At 40.5% G+C, this 18,265-nt stretch overlaps 1 long non-coding RNA gene across 1 annotated transcript in view; it reads right to left on the bottom strand.

Moving 5' to 3' along the window:
• Positions 1-12,949, bottom strand: part of LOC105540572 — a 423,715-nt gene extending 410,766 nt beyond the window's left edge. Inside the window, exon 1 of the long non-coding RNA XR_001006210.1 lies at positions 12,894-12,949. This is a non-coding gene — a long non-coding RNA (uncharacterized LOC105540572). The remainder of the gene's footprint in view (positions 1-12,893) is intronic.
• Positions 12,950-18,265: the final 5,316 nt, after the last annotated feature.

The following is an 18,265-nucleotide window of genomic DNA, read 5'->3' as shown; positions in this document are numbered from 1 at the left end:
TTTTTTTTTTTTTTTTTTTTTTTTTTTTTTGGCTGTTTGTAAAAATAATCTAAAATGCATGAAATACAGGTGCATGCTTAAATAAGAATGTGAAATTTCCTTTCAAGCGCTTCACATACCACCTTCTCCACAATAGCTTCCTCACAGTTTGGAATACATTCCAGCATACTTTGTATGCAATAGACTGTATTAACTCAATTTTTTTTACACAAACAGTATAATATTATACTTGTGGTTCTCTAATTCGTTTATTTACATTTTTTTACTTTATATATTATGAATAATTTTCCTAGTCAATATATACAAATCCTACTCATCTTTTTAAAAGACAATTTGATATTATTTTTGTGGCATCTTCTGTAATGCATTTACTCAATCTTCCACTGATGGTTATTTAGGATACTTTCAGTTGTTATAATAAGCAATACTGCAGTGAACATCCTTGAATACATATCTTTGTTGCAGTAATTTGATTGTCTCTGTAAGCACATGGTAAAAGTATTAAACAACTAAACCTTTCCAGAGAGCAATCCAGGAGGACGCATGAGATCTGAAAAGGACATCGGGGACATATCCTTTCACCGAGCCACACCAGCCTCTCTTCATAAAAGGACAACATGTAAATGAAGAGGAATTTTTTGAGGTGATTCACTTCAAGGTCAAATAGGTCCTTCTGGATGAAAGACGCAACATTCATCTCTCCCGGCCCTGTAGGAGACAAGTGATTTTCTGTGAAATAAAGGCAGAACTCAAAAGGAGGGGTTCTGGAGCCAGTTCATTTTTTGTGGTTTAGCCCAGCGCCATGACTAACATAGCCTAACATTTCTGAACACTGTCAATCACCAACTCTGGGGTGCTCTCACAGCCTTTGTTTCACACCTCGATTTAGCCCTTTTTCCACCAGAGCATGACAATTGATTCATTTACCCATTTCCCAGTCAGAATTCTGAGCCCCTCAAAAACAGGGAGCTCCTTTTCCATTATTGTATCTCAGTGTCTAATACAGAGTGGATACTCAACAGGCATCTGTTGCACGGATGAATGCAGGAATGAGTAAGCAAATGAGAAGCCACACAACAAAACTATTTCAAAATATTTTGAAAAAAAAATCTCACACACAAACTAAAACAACAACAACAACAAAAACAAAAACACTACCACTATTAAATTCTCACTGCATCTCATAAAATGTAAGAAATATGCTAGAGAATAACATAGACAATTCCTAATACAAATTTCATTTCCTTCCACCCATCTCCAGCTTTCCCCTCACCTATTTTTCTCCTCTAAAAATGGAACTCAGTGAAAATCATCTAACAGTACTACTGAAAGTACCACTAGTGAAACCCTGGAAGATTTTAAGAATTGCAGGGGTCCATATTCTTCAATATACATTCATTTTACAGGTATAAAATTCTCTCTATACAATTCTACATATAATACATATATGACTCATACACCACACCCATGATTTCAGACATTATTTCTTAGAAGTAAAAATCTGTCAAATAAATATATTAAACAAATAATAGCACAAAGGGTACAGAGAAAGAGCACCCATTGGGAAGATGGAATTTGAACGGGTGACGTTTGGGAAACAGTGCACGTGGCTTAGTAAGACTGCTTTAAAGTAGGAAGCAAGCTAGCAGAAGTTAATAATTAGAACAACAGATGCTGCACGAATGCACGGTACCAGGACAGCCTTAATACTCTGTCAACAGCCTTCAGGTATGCATATTATCATTGTGGTTAGCAAGTCATTTTCAAAATCACACTTGCTCCACTGTATTTCCTGCCAAACAAAAAACACAACCCCTCCTGTCCCTTCCCTTTATAAAAACAATCTCCAAAACTGCTGTTCCTGAAAAACAGGATTTGAATCAGGGTAAACCTACCAAGAACTTTCCCTGGACTTTATCTTCAGCAAAGCATATGATCAGTAAGCAGAAAATGTAGTTTGTCTCACATTATCTACAATACAAAAGACAGTCCTTCACTTTAACAAGGCGCCACTGCCAATATGGGCCTCACTGGGTGAGAAACAGATGCAATGATTTCTCTATAGGTATGAGCAGAATGGATCCCCAGGGGGAAGTTCAGGCAACTGACATGCCTTCCTCAGGCCGCCCTATGGAGGGTCCTTCTCAGCCACACTGGTGAAAATCACAGCAAGAGATGAGAGTCCATGAAAAGCACACCAGTAGCCTGACCCACTTCCATGGAGCTGCCGATAGTTAGGTACTGAAGCATCTGCTAAGTCACACCTGTATGTGGTGAAAGATCATTTTTAGCATTCACATGTGCTCAGGGGGCCATGCATGACTAATAGGAACAAGGTCAGGAGAGTGGCCTGGATAGGGACAGACCACAATCCGGTCATTTAAGGATGGGCTGTAGAAGTGGGGCCCCTTTGGCCTGGGGATTGGAGAGGAAGCCTGGCAGAGCATGGTTGGTCACTTTCTACACACACTGGACTGGCTACTCAGAGGGAACAAAGTCAGATCCACTAAGAGCGTCAACTCTGGAGTCAGGTGAAATGGAGTTGGTTTGAATCCCAGCTTTCACATGCACTGTTCTGTGACCCTGGACAATCACTCAGACTCCTTTGGTTTTAATTTGTTCATCTGTAAAATGGTGACAACTGTAATTACCTTATAGAGTTCTAGTGAATGAGATAATATCTATAAAATCCCTAACACAATGCTTCAATTGCCATCTTCTGGTAATTCTTAATGTAATGTGTAGGTTGGACAAGATTCAAAGGGACATAATCATGAAAGTGAATTTATTTTTTATTAGTTCTACCCCTAAAATCTGCCTTGTGATTTTGCAGAAGGGTACCCCAGATAACAATGCAGGGAATCAAATGGCATTTCTAATCATTCTTAGGAAGCTTTTTCGTTATTCTCACTCAATATCAGATTTGATTGAGGAATTACCATAGCTAGTCTAGCAGGTAAACACAGTCCATTCTTCTGTCAAAGCCAGGACCCCTTCACTCTCCAACACACCCCCAGCTACAGCCAGCTATAGACAGCTGCCAATGAAGAAGGGATGTGGTGCGCTTCAGCTTTCTTCTTTGCTTACTTCCTTCTTCTTCACGTAGCCACTGTTCAAGTGTACATGGCAGAGGTTGGACAGGAAGAGAGATGAATGTACGTGGATTGGACTCTCCTTTGATGGCTTCCTGTTCCCTGAGACTAGTGGGTTTTTAATGCACCCTCTATCTCTCATGAGCACAGTTATGGCTTCTCCCATCTAGGTACCTCCACTGCAGTTCGCCTTGGTTTCTACCTTTCACATTTTCTATCCCTAGAGAAACAACCCAGCCTCTTCCAGTCCGAGTCCCCTCACCCTGATGGGCAGGATCCCTTTAAAATGACCCAAATGACCCAAGGCCAGCAGATGCAAGTTCTGTATCTGACTCTAGGACTCATACTCTTCTGAGTCCCTAAGAGGGAATGCAGTCACACCGAAGCACAGCTGTCTCCTTCACAGGCTGCTTGAGTGTTCTCAGGTGTGAGTCCAGCTTCACCAACCACAGCTTTAAATTCTTCCCAGGAGGTACCACCGAAGATTTCTTGGTGGATTTGATGGTGGTGGGGAGGAGCTGGGAATCCCAGCACAGTACTTTCAAGAAAATCCTTACAAACCCATCTCTTCATTTTTTTATTTTTAATTACTCCTCCATGTGAGTGGGAGGTTTAATGATTATCCAATTGATTTTTGGGTATTCACTTTGAAATACTGCATATGATCCAGCACTCCCTTTGGCATGCAGTATCAGTTGCATCCTGATGCCTCAGAAGAAAAGTTCACTTTTGTGTCCTGTTACTTGAATGATCATAATTTCTCTTCTCTATAGATTATATTAGATTGCCTATATGGCTTCAGATTCACAAATCTTCCTTCTTCCTTCCTTCCTTCCTTCCTTCCTTCCTTCCTTCCTTCCTTCCTTCCTCCCTCCCTCCCTCTCTCCCTTCCTTCCCTTCCTTCCCCTCCTTCTCTCTCTTCTTCCTTCCTTCCCTCCGTCCCTCCTTTCTTCTCTCTTTCTTTCTTTCTTTCAACAGGGTCTTGCCCTATTGCCCAGGCTGCAGCACACTGGCACAATCACAGTTTACTGCAGCCTCAACATCCTGGGCTCAAGTGATCCTCCCACCTCAGCCTCCCAAGTAACTTGGACTAACAGGTGCATGCCACCATGCCTGCTAATTTTTAAACTTCTTTGTAGAAATGGGGGTTCACTATGTTCCCCAGGCTGATCTTGAGCTCCTGGCCTCAAGTGATTCTCCCACCTCTACCTCCCAAAACACTGAGATTACAGGCATCTTAGACAAGTTTAACCCATGCTACTTGCTTTTGAAAGAACATTTATTAGAGTTTATTTTTATAGAAAATTTTTTAAAAAAAGGTTTCCAATAGAGTCAATCAATTGAAGTTGAGAATTTAGATAGTAATTCTAGGTATTTATTGTTTTTGCTGCCTGGAATGATTTCTTCTGCCTCCCCCCAGATCTTATCATGGTCTTAGCACGGCTTTCTTGCTGCTGTTCAGTTCCCAACTCAACTATCAGAAAGGCCTTGGCTGATGGTGTCAATTTTTTTACAGAAAACACTCACTTCCATGTACTGTCCCCATGAATGGACTATATAATTCCCCACTCCACTGAGTCAGAGGTTGGTCATGTGACCCCCTCTGTCCAATGGGACATCGGCAGACATAATGCCAGCAAAGGTTTTCAATGGGCTCCAGCAGTTTGGCTTGGCTCCTTTGTACTCTGTGATCTCTTTTGTGATCTGCCATGAAAAGGGCCTCCCTGAACAGCTGCTGACCTTTCAGCCTCCAGTATGAACAAATGCAGAGCAGATCTGAGTTCAGCCTGCAACCTACAAGCACAGATGACCCACACCTCAAAACAGGTCTGGTCAGCCAAGCCTAACCTCAATCATCTGAGCCACAGTTGACCTGCCGAATTCAGCCTGATAATAAATGCTTGTCGAAAGGCCCTGTGTTTGGGGATGTTTTTTGTTGGTGGTGATGTTGTTTATGTAGCATTTAAGGAGTACTAGCTAACTACTATTCTATCTAAAGTGGCCTCCCCCTATTAATCATTATCTAATAACCTTTAAATTTTTCTTAGCTCTTAGATCTTTCTGGAATTATCTTTTGTATATTTTCTTATTACCATTTGTTTCCTCACTTGATTTAACTTTCTGAGAGTTGGGATCTGGCCAATCTTATAGAGAGTATTATGCTGTCTGGGACACAGCAGCCTTTCAAGTATTTGTTGAATAAAGAAGGGGATAATTAGTTTGACAATTTTCAAAAAACAAAAAGGTACAAAATGAAAGTTTAAGTTTCTCTCCTTGCAGTGTCTCTTTCCAAAGAATTCTACTAGAAGAATTCTTGTTTATCCTTCCAAAAGAAGAAAAAGGTCTGTCTACATGTATAGCATAGGAGAGAGACAGAGAAGAGAAAGAGAGAGAGAGTGAAAGAGAGAGATAAAGGTGTATAATTGAAGCAGGGAGAGAATGAGATTTTTACAGTTTTTATAGGGTTTTGGTGGGGTGTCATTGCTTCTTATACCCAAAGAATCATACTATTCATTGTGTTCTTCACATTGTCATTGTCTCAACTTAAATGTTAGAGAAATTCCAATATGAACACATATATTCAGTAACATCAATGGCTCAATAATACCCCATTCTATGATATAATACTTTATGCAGCCATACTCTCTTTGATGTTGCTTTAGTTTTTTTATATTGGCTATTACAAATGATGTGTCTGAGAACATGCCTATATTTTTCTCTTGAACATGGCCAATCCCATGAGACATTCTCAAACTCTGACCTTGAGAGAGGAATACCCATCTTGTTGGGAGCATTTAAACTCTTATGCCCTACTAGTAAAGTAGATTTTTATAAAGCTTGACTCTCCACAATTTAGTTAACAGAATAATATTCATTACTTTCTGTTACTGTTATAATATTATTTTAGAATGCTGAATATGTTTTATTCTTCAATTGGTAGTACTTCTGCCCTCTCACCTTCTGTCTCCAAAATTCAGATAATATGCCCTCTAAGAGGTCAGCCTCTCTGGGTAAGAATCATTTTTCCAGGACATCAGATTTCATTATAATTCCTTCAGCCCTGAAATTAGAAAATTCAGTACTATCATGTCTTCAAAGAGCAAAATGATCAAAAACTGGGGCAAGTTACAATGGTTTTAATCCCAATAATAAAAGAGTTCAATTGAAGAATTAAATTAAAGCAAAAGAAACAACTGTACAGCTCTGGAATAAAAGTGAAGCACCATTCAAAGATTTCTGCTCTCGCATATTATCTTTCCAGTAGCAATGATCCGAGGCCAGAATGCTGTTAGGCAGGGATCTAGACCCGACATGGCGGCGCCACCCGGCATAGCAGGCCTTTTGTTAAAGACTCCCTTCACCCTTGTACACACCCGCAGACTTACATGTGTCAAAGTTCCGGCTGGGCAACCACACTCCCCCATGACCTGCAGCTTACCTGCATTCCACAAGTTCGTAAACAGCAGTTTCGGTTAACAGTTTCCAAAGACCCCTTCCTCATGACACTTACACAACTCCTGCCCTAGTAGTTTCACGACCCCCCAGGCCCTGTTTGCACAACCAGCTTCCCTACCTCTTGGGCTATAGAAAGCCCCTACCCTCGTCCCTCAGCGCGACTTCCTCTGCCCTCGCCTTTGGACCAAGGAACCTCGCCCGCAAGCCCTAATAAAAGCTATTCTCACTGCCATTTGCCTTGTGTCTTCGTTCCCGGTTCAGCTCCAGCCTCAGTTTACCTTTACAAATGCCAGTTCAGGAGTGGGGAAAGAAGACACGCCATGTAAGTAACGTCCATTCCCTTTTGATGTGTTCCTGACTATATATACTGGCTGACTTAACCTACCCAGGGTACTCCTGATTCCTAATATATGCTGCCATTGTTAGGTTGGAAACACAAGAAATAAGGAATTAAGTATTAGAAAAATTGCCATACTACAATGAATTGTATTATGATACACAGGTATGTTTCAGTAAAGTGAAATAGGACACTATTGGAGAGGCAACCATGTTTAATGGAAATAGTGTGGGTTCTAGATTTAGAAAACTAGGTCAGAGTCCTACCTGGGTCAGCTGCTGGATGACCTTGTACCCTGGGTGACCCTGGATGAATCACTTATATTATAGGTACATTAGTAGCATTAATACATGTACTAGGTCCCTCACAAGCTTGTGGTTAAGAACAAACCTTTAGAGCTGCCATGAAGATTAAATGAGTGCCTGGTACACAGGAAGTGCCAAATACATGACAGCTTTTGCTTTTACTATTGTTGTTAAAATATGCAAAGGTACATTGCAAACTGTAAAGCAAGAAAGATGTCATAGTTATTACCAGGGAGCAATTTTAGGAAAAGTCAAAGATGTTATTGCTGTTTTCCAAAGTGGTTAGCAGAGAGGTCAGAGAATCATAGAAAATTTGGCTGTAAGACGCATTAACCATAATTTCATTCAGCTGTCTTTTTTTCAGGTAGATAACCTAAATTCCAGCAGTGATTTGTCTGACATCACATGCTCAAGCTGGCCAGCAGTCATTCACAGCTGTCAGGCCTTGTATTTGTTTTATCCCTCCTCAACAAGCCTGGGAAAGGGTGGGTGGGGGTAGTCAGAAAAAGAACAAATCATATAACTGTATAATGACACTTAGCATGGGCTTCAGAATCAAACAGAAGCAGCATCTTATTCCAGTGCAGCCACTTAGTGGCTGCTGGGACTTTTTAAACATAATTTTACTTTCTTGAGATTCAAGTGTATATTTGTAAAGAAGAGATAACAATACTTACCTTACAGAATAACATGAAATAGTTAGGAAATGTACTTAGCACACTTTTTTGGCATATAGTCAGGGCTCAAAAATTGGCAGATATGACAATAATGGTTAGGACAATAGTGAGGATGATGGAGATGATGATGGAGATGATGGTGGAGAGGATGATGGAGAAGGTGATGGGGAGGGTGATGGGGAGGATGATGGAGATGGTGATGGAGATGATGATGGAGATGGTGACAGACAGGATGATGGTGAGGATGATGGAGATGGTGATGGAGATGATGATGGAGATGGTGACAGACAGGATGATGGAAAGGGTGATGGAGAGGGTGTAGATGAGGGTGATGGAGATGATGATAGAGAGGGTGTTGGTGAGGATGATGGAGAGGATGATGGTGAGGATGATGGATAAGGCGATGGAGAAGGTGATGCTGAGGATGATGGAGAAGGTGATAGAGATGATGATGGAGAGGGTGTTGATGGTATGATGCAGAGGGTGATGGAGAGAGTGATGATGATAACAATGGTGAGATAAACATCTCAAAAATTATTATGATGATGGTGAGGATAATAAAATCTGCTTGTGGATCTGTTCCTGGAAGTTGCTTTGACATAAGCTAACCTGATGAAATGTATGTGCAGAAATGTGACATAAGTTACTTCGTGGAAAATATCTCTTGCCTCCTGGCAGCAGAGTTAATGGCTTGAAAGCTGTTCAACCTAATGAATTTGATAACAGTTGAGAAGTATGTGATAGTAACTAAGATTTGGAGGTCAATACAGAGCTAAGAGTTGAAACAAGATAACCTGTCCACTGGATGGAGAGGAAGAAAAGAAAGGAAAGATGTCTCAAAATGTGGCACTTTACTAATCAAAAATAAATTTGGTCATTTACTTCCTGACGGCGAACATCTCACCATGATTACTCTTTACAGTGAAATATGCACGTTGCTAACTTACGGATTCAAAGAAGATAACACGTCCTTGCCCATGTGCTATCTTGTACACGAGCCCTGAGCAGCAGAATGTGCATATTTAAAGATGTTTCTGGGATTTCAAGCACAGTGTCATTGCTTGTGATCTCAGAAACAGTTTTTCAAAAAAGTCTTAAATAATAAATATAAATGGTTATTCTGCATTAATATCACCTATGTAGAATGTTACATTTCAGAAAGAGAAAATAAAAACAGGAATGCAATGAATAAGCAATATAGAGAAAAAAGCTGGTGAGAGAGAGAGAAGGGGATGGTGCATGAAATTCACTTGTAACACCATAATGTTCTACATTTTACATAACTGAAATATTAATTTCAGCCCCTTAGCTATGATACTGAAAACATTTGCTCAACCAAGGCTAATTTCTAAATATTATAATAAAAATTTATTACAACAGGGTTTGAGACAAATTGGAAGCTTCATCAAATCTTGAAAAGTTGGGCCGGGTGTAGTGGCTCATGCCTATAATCCTAGTGCTTTGAGAGGCCAAGGCAGGAGGATCACTTGAGCCCAGGAGTTTGAGATCACCCTAGGCAATATAGCACAATCTTGACTCTAAAACAAATTTAAAAAATAAAAATAAAAATAACTCGAAAAGCTTTTTGATCACAGAATAATACACCAACCTCATGACCAAATATCATGGTAAACTGACCACCAACTTCCCTGAGGACAAGAAAGGCATAAAATAGGAGGTAGTTAGCCTTTCAGAATTGTCATATCCATATAGAAGAAAAAAGAGCCACAGTCAATCAGTCTAGGCCAGTGGTCCCCAACCTTTTGCACCAAAGACCAGTTTTGTGGAAGACAATTTTTCCATGGACTGGGCTGGGCTGGGGTGGTGATTTGGGGATGAAACTGTTGTACTTCAGATCTTCAGGCAGTAGATCCTCATAAGGAGTGCACAACCTAGATCCCTCACATGCGCAGTTCACAATACAGTCTGTGCGCCTGTGAGAATCAAATGCCACTATTGATCTGACAGGAGGCGGAGCTCAGGCAGTAATGTTTGCTGGCTTATCACCTACCTGCTGCTGTGCAGCCTGGTTGCTAACAGGCCATGGACCAGAACTGGTCCATAACCCTGGTCTAGGCCACATGAAATGTGAAACTACACTTGCAAATTATCTTTTTGCAAATTTCACTTGTGTAATGTTATAAAAGTATTGATGACTTCAATCATCAATAACTTGAAAACAGAGACTGTCCTTCCCTTCCCAATAGTTTAGTGAGGACAGTGATAAGCAGAGCTCTGCTTACACAGATACAAATGGTATCTGCAGAGCTGACACCAATCAGGAAAATCACTTTGCCGTGGCTGTTACAGCCTGGTTCTGCTCATAACTCAGAGTAAAACCAAACATAGAAAACTTTATTATTTTGTGTTTGTTTGTTTTGTTTCCTTTTTTCCCATGTTCTAAACATGGGAAACTTCAATTCAAGGTACCCACTAAGGAGAATGACTCACAACACCAGAGGAGGACTATATTAGTCTGTTTTCATGCTGCTGATAAAGACATATCAGAGACTGGGCAATTTACACAGGAAAGAGGTTTAATGGAGAACTCACAGTTCCGTGTGGCTGGGGAAGCCTCACAATCATGGCAGAGGGCAAGGAGGAGCAAGTCACCTCTTACACAGATGGTGGCAGGCAAAGGGAGAGCTTGTGCAGGGAAACTACCCATTATAGAACCATCAAATCTCATGGGACTTATTCACTATCACAAGAACAGCATGGGAAAGACCTGCTCACATGATTCAATTACCTTCCACAGGGCCCCTCCCACAACATCTGGGAATTCAAGATGAGATTTGAGTGGAGACACAGCCAAACCATATCAAGGACTATTAAGAACCCTGGAAGCCATGCAAGTTCACACAGAGAGTTTGAGAGCATGGAAGGAACTCTGATCCTGAAGAGGACCCACTCAACATCCTGTACAATCCGGGGCATGTCCCTTTCAGTTCTTGGCCTCAACCACAGTAAGCAACAGGTAAGGCAGAAGAGTACAGTAGTTGGGTGTCTATGTTTTGCTGTCAGAGACCCTTGGGTTGATCATCCTGCTCTGTCACTTAGTAAATATTTATGGCTAAACAGGCATTTGGTTCTCCAATGTTCTGTCTTTCCATTTCCAAAGAAAATATCACCCGCCCCACTGAAAGTTATAAAGATTAAATGAGGTTTTACATGTGCAAAACATTTAGCCTGTACCTGTTGCATACAAGGATAGGTAAAATATTGCTTAATTTGCAGGGCTATAGCAAGAATTATATTAGAATTAGAATATATGAAAATCACTTAGTGAAGTACCTGCCATGTAGTACCTATTCAATAAATACTGGCTCATTGTTACTATAGATTAAGACTTGAGGTCCCTGCCAGCTCTAGGCCTTCTATTATTCTATGAACTCTATCTCTTGTAATTTAAATTTAATGCAAGTTTCCAAGACCAGCATGTTTTCCACCACCCTCCTCAGAAATTGAAACAGAATATACAATGCCAAGACAGAAGCTCCACTGATGAGCCAAGTGGTAGCTATAGCCTCTTCCAGCATAGAGTCGGCCTGTGGTCCAAGACTGATAGACTGGTATCACCCACTGCTTACCATGAATACCTGATACAGACACACACCCAACCTTGGCATTTATCCCAGGAGCCTGAGACAAAATCAAAGTCTAAGGCGCTCCGAGGAGGGGTAGTTTGATGCCAAACTCATGTCACTGCTATAGTTGACATCACCCACACACCAGTATGTACTATTCATGCCGATTTCAATGTAAGCTTTCAGACTCACTGTTTGTGGTGCAGGTCATTGTCATTCCTTGGACAGCTTCTCAGAGAAGTGTTTAATATTCATGAGCCATACCTGCAAAACACCTTGCATTTCTCAGAAACCAGTAATGTTTTTATATCAATTCTAGCCACATGCAATTGCAACTGTGCCTGGGCAACAATGATAAAAACAACAGCTAATGTTTATTAAATGGTTCACTGTGTGCTAGGGACTGTGCTGAACACTTTGTAAACATAATCTCAGTGAATCCCTGTAACAACTCTAGGGATGGTGCTTGAAAGTAACCAGGCTTTGTGTGATATTCACAGAAGGTCTCTTTTCATGGCCAAGATATCAACAATTTGGGGGATGTGATGGGAAGAGGAAGAAAGATCAACTGATGGAATTTTAAAAGGCTGCTATCTAGCAACAAGGCAGAAAGATTTTATAAGGAAATAAGTCTCAGAAAAGAAACAGCTTAAACTTTCTCGATCTCTAGATTTCCAACTAACTTTCACATGTGAAAGTTGCACCCTATGGATAATCAGTACCCTATGGATAATCAGTACCCTATGGATAATCCACTGCATTTCTCTGAATAGTTCCTTAACCCACTGACACTTCTGCATGTTGATCAAAGATTGACCAGTGGTGCTGTACAGAAGTGAGATCAGCTTTCTCTATTATGCTACACCCTTGTACAGATCAGAAAACTGAGGCAGTTAAGTTCACAAGGTCATGCAGCTGGTAAGCACAGAGAGGGAACACCTGACCCCATGTCTGGCTAACTCCAGAGCCTCATCATTCTTATCCATTATATATATACTTTTTAATTTAACAAATGACAAGATACCAATACCAGCAAGGTGATAAAAGTTATTCCTAACTTTAAATCACCAAAGTTCTATCGATTTCTTTCCTTATGACTCTGAAGAGGAAAATGACAGAAGACAAAAACCATTCATGTATTTAACCACAATCAATTGCATGCCCACTACCTATCTAATACTCTACTCATAACAGGGCCATAAACATTAACAAATTGAGAGTCAGCTCCTGAGTAATTCACTTTGGAGAAGGAGAGATCCCTATAAAAGAGAAGTTACACAGAACAGAATAAATGTGTTCTCAGAAATATTGTCAAGGTTACAAGAACACAGAAGGATCCAGCCTACGCCAGGGGCATGCCCAGGAATCTATGAGGAAAATAAAAGTACAATTCTTTCCATAAAAGAAAGAATCCCAAGAACCAGTCCTTTTCAACTTACCCATCACTATGTACTAGAGAGAAAACCCTCAGCTATGACAACATGCTGGGTAATATTCTGATTTACAACAAAGAGTCAAGTATATGTTTTCTTCCACAAAGTAAATGACTCCAAGACAAATTGTTTTATGATGTTGGATCTGAGAAGTCTGATAGTGCTATTAGTCTCTTAGCATAGGTCTCAGAGCAGTACAAACAAACAGAAATAAAATAAAATATCGAGTCCTAGGTTGTGAAAATGTTATTTTCATGGTTTATGTGAATCAGTCAGGTAGGGCACAATAAATTACTAATCTTTTTGTTTTAATAAATGTGTTTACTAGTTAGGAGAAAGCAGCTGGATTCAATGTTTCATAGAGCACTCAATTTCAGTAAATTAAAGTTAATAATATTTCTCCATAAGCTATGATAGCATCTCATGGTGAATCACAAAGAAAATGCACCATATTCTATGAAAATGTAGCATCAGGGGCCTTTTGCACTCTGGAAGTCTTTTGACTTGAAGAGACAGAGGTTAATGGTACATTATTATCACAGTTCAGAGGTGGCAGCCTGGGGAGGGCAGGTGGCTGATATGTGCATCACCCATCTTTTTGGTTCCTCTCTGGCTTTCATGGCTGAAAAACTGGGCTGACTCTAAGCCAGCATTTGTATTTGGAAAGTCATCAAATGTGGAAAGTTAAGGGAGAATTTTAAACAGAGGTTAGAAATAATTACAAATGCATAAATCATCACCAGACAACTGCAACTACTACTATGCATAAAATTAAGCCCTATGAAATAAAATGCCTTATCAATAAACTTCCAGTTATAAATTAAGGCTAGAAAAACACTTCCTCCCTTTTGTATGTTGAAAAATAAATACAATTCACTATTGAATGACGTTTTCTTAATACTATTAAGTGGTTTAAAACTAGAGTGTTTAATGTTCCACTTTATAATTGATGCCATAACATATTGCTGCAAACCAATGCAATACAATGTAATGTGATTATCTGGGTAATTGTTGTATATCCCTGTTACTCTGCTGCAACTAATGTTATCTCGTTTCTCCTACTCCTCCATGCTGGAGATTGGAAGCAGGAGACCTTCTCCCTTTGTGCCTGTGTGTCATGACTCTGTAACTCTTGCACTCTTAATTAGTCCTTTCCTCCTGTGGCAAGTGTCAGAAATCATAGGGCAGGCTATTCATGGCCTGCTTGCTCACTGTCTGAAGTCAAACTCATTCTTAATTATAGTCCCTTATATTTGGATGCCATTTCTCTGTTTACAAAATTTTCTCATGCCCATTATCTCATTTAGTTTACACAATAAGCCCATGATGGAGACAAAGCAGGGATTACTATTCCTAACAGATCCATCAGGCAACAGAAGATTAAAAAAGCATCCATGGTCACAGGTCCCTGCCAGGTCAAGAGCAAATTCAGGACTCCAAATGATAGTTCAGTTCTCTTTCCACAACATTTGGCTGGCTTCCCATTTCAAGAAGTATTTTCTCCTGGTACTCTGCATACACTGTCTGCAAACTCAAAGGCCATAGGGACCCGACAGGTAATATCAATAAGTGAATCATGTCAGTGCAAGACAATATGGAATGACAGGGAACTGTGGCAAAGTGATGGATGTTTTGGGAACTCTGCCTAAAAACATGTCAACTGAAAAAACTTAAAATGTGACATGGGTCAAAAAACATGCAAACTTGGGAAGAGGACCTGGGGGCTGGTGGTTCCAGCATTGTACATGCATATCAATGTATATCCAGGGAATAATAGAGCCTCTACACGTAGAGGCATACCTGGGAACCCTATCCCTGCACAGTTGAGAACTGAGTTCACAAGGGAAACTTGATTCCTGGTTTTCAGAGCCTCACAGGCTTCTAGGAAATGGCAGACATTCCTCTCTAAACATCACCTGCTCTGTGAAGCCTCTCATCAGCTCCCCACTCCTGGTCAGAATAAGGCAGGCTTTCTTGCAGGTCCTCATGGCCCTTTGTGCACATTGCAATGACAAAAAAAAAAAATGTGTTTGCAAGGCAAGATAAATTATTTGTGCATTTTACTCCAAAACATGGGCTTCCCTGCAATAGCACAGTGTCTGACCCTTTTTAGCACCAATAAATGATTGACAATGAAGTACAGAGGATTCCATAAAGTCCAGGTACTTTGATAATACACAAAACAGACAGCGCTAGATGAGATGAGACCCATTTGTTTTTCTTTTCTTTCTTTCTTTTTTTTTTTTTTTGAGACAAAGTTTTGCTCTGTCACTAGGTTGGAGTACAGTGTACAATCTTGGCTTACAGCAACCTCTGCCTCCAGGGTTCAAGCAATTCTCCTGCCTCAGCCTCCTGAGTAGCTGGGACTACAGGCATGTGCCACCATGCTGAGCTAATTATTGTATTTTTAGTAGAGAAGGGGTTTCACCATGTTGGCGAGGATGGTCTTGATCTCTCGACCTCATGATCTGCCTGCCTCAGCTTCCCAAAGTGCTAGGATTACAGGCATGAGCCACTGTGCCCGGCCGAGACCATTTCTTATTGTAACCAGAGCAACCACATTCTGAGCACTCACTACTCTTTAGGAGTTAGCAAAGGCCAGTGGCTAAGGGTACAAGATTCAGCTGCAGAGCAACCTGCATGCAAATCATAGTACCACACTCTATGTGCTGTGTAATCTTGAGCAAAATCCTTCTAAAATGCCATGAACCTCATTTTTCTCTTCTATAATCTTCTATAAGAGAGGGATCATAACATCTGCCTCACAGTGTCATTATAAGGGGCCAATGTGAAAAGCTTAAGGGGTCCCTGACATTCAAAAGTTAATTCATCCAGCAAATATTGATGGAGGGTCATCTACCAGGTGTTAGAAATACAGACCTAGCCCTTAATATCATGATGCTTTTATTCTAGAAAATAAGATAAACACTGATTAAATGATCACAAATAAATTATAACTTTGCTAAGTGTTTTGTAGAAGACTATGGCCCTATGGGAGGGAGGAATCAGACCTGGCTAGGCAATGGGAGGTCAGGAAAATGGGGAAGGAGCTGGAAGGGCAATAAAGGAGTAGAAATCTAAAAGAAGAGTAGGTATCAACCAACTAGGTACAGAATAAACATCCGTGAGCAGAAAGACTGGTCTGAGTAAGGAGGGGTCCCAAGGGAAAGAGGATGGTGTAGCAGAGCAGGGCACATGCAAGAAATCACGGGAAAGGTGGATGGCTTGAATGATGAGATCTATGGGGAACATGACTCTGAAGTGGCTGAGTGGTAGCAGGAGCCACACCATGCAGAAACTTCTTAGACCATATTCTCAGAGCAATGGAAAGCCTTGGAAGAGTTTAGCATGCACTGATCAGATCATGTTTGCTTCTTAAATACATCATTCTAGCAGCATGCCATATGGAGAAAAAGGCAATGGGAAGTAGGGAGAGACAGTTAAGTGAATATGACACTTGTCCAAATGAGACACAAATGGTTACTTTGGCTAAGATATTGGCAATGAGATGGAGAAAGTGGGAGGATAGTGCTTAGTCAATGTTATATAGATCATAACTTGCTTCTTTATTATAGACATTGCATACATTATCTCATTTAATCATAAAATCCCAGGAGAGAAGGTTACTGGTCATGTTTAGCATACAGAAAACAGTCTCAGAGAAGTCATGTGATTTGTCCAAGTTCACACAGTTCACACAGTGGGCCAAAAGTTTGACTTCAAAGCACTTTGTACTATCCCAGCCTGCCTTTGGATAATCAGACTACTCCACAAAATTAGTAATTCCTTTAAAAATGGCACCACATGAGTTAAAAATGTAACTACAAAAAAGAGCAGAACCTTGGTTTTTGTTTGAGCAAAACAAATGTGTGTTTTTTCTTTTTTTAAACCTTGATATAAAATCTATGCCACAAGCTGGCTATGGTGGCTCACGCCTATAATCCCAGCATTTTAGGAGGGATCGTTTGAACCCAGGAGTTTAAGACTAGGCTAGGCAACATGGCAAAGCCCCATTTCTACCAAAAATATAAAAAAATTAGCCTGGTGTGAGGCCAGGCATGGTGGCTCACGCCTGTAATCCCAGCACTTTGGGAGGCTGAGGCGGGCGAATCACGAGGTCAGGAGATTGAGACCATCCTAGCTAACACAGTGAAACCCCATCTCTAAAAAAAAAATACAAAAATTGCTTGGCGTGGTGGCGAGAGCCTGTAGTTCCAGCTACTCAGGAGGCTGAGGCAGGGGAATGGCGTGAACCTGGGAGGCAGAGCTTGCATTGAGCAGAGATCGTGCCACTGCACTCCAGCCTGGGCGACAGAGCAAGACTCTGTCTCAAAAAAAAAAAAAAAAAAAAAAAAAAAAATTAGCCTGGTGTGGTGTTAGGTGCCTGTAGTCCCAGCCACTGGGGAGGCTGAGCTGAGAGGATCACCTGAGCCTGGGGACGTCGAGGCTGCAGTGAGCTGTGACTGCACTCCAACCTAGGCAACGGAGTGAAAGCCTGTCTCAAAAAAGAAAAGAAAATCTATGCCACAAACACACACAATCATTTCAGAGTTAGAGTTCCACAATAACTTTCAAACACAGGTCATCTGAACGCTTAAATACATAGATCAAGAGGTATAAAAACATGCATACCTATATCCATTGATAACTTGTCAAACTCAAAAATGTAAAACTCCTGATAGCCAATAATTTTACCACTCACGTCGCTAAAACTATGCTCTATAATAGTCTCTTATCATCACACTTGAAAACAAATGCATCCATTACTCAGTTGTGTCCATATTCAACCAAAATACTTGGTAGTTCTATTTACATACATAGGTGTTAAGCAAATATAAAATAGTCAAACAATCACTTTTTGTTTAAAACAACAACAAAAACGGTCAATCCTAAGTACCTACAGAGTTTTGTAGCAATTCCAGAGAGGAAGCATCATCTCATCTAAATTTCTTACCCCATCCCCCGAGACCACCTATCTTTCTTTTGTCCCATGAGTCACCAATCCAAATGCTTGCAGAGGCCCTTTCGAGAAAGTAAATGAATACAGCAGGTTGTGGGGGTAAGGACTGTTACGAACTAGCAAAAGACAACTGGGATGAATTAACACAAACCTACACACACACACAGACTTGAGGACTCCCAAGTAACTTTGGCCAAGGGCCAAAATTAGCCCACAGAGCCCCTCAGTGTTTGCTACTCTACAGAGAAAGATCCCTAACTGCTCAAACATTATTAAATATAATGTACTTTTTAAAAATCTATTTTTTGATATAAAGTATGGCATGTTTTAGAAATTCTCATTCTTCTGGGAAACTGCCATTTTAAGATGCTGTTCTATAAATATAGACTAGAAAGAGGACCCTTAGAGAAATCTGGTT

Source organism: Mandrillus leucophaeus, unplaced genomic scaffold (assembly GCF_000951045.1).
Source record: "Mandrillus leucophaeus isolate KB7577 unplaced genomic scaffold, Mleu.le_1.0 Scaffold222, whole genome shotgun sequence".
Taxonomy (NCBI): Eukaryota; Metazoa; Chordata; class Mammalia; order Primates; family Cercopithecidae; genus Mandrillus; species Mandrillus leucophaeus.
This window is presented reverse-complemented; position numbering and strand designations above follow the sequence as displayed.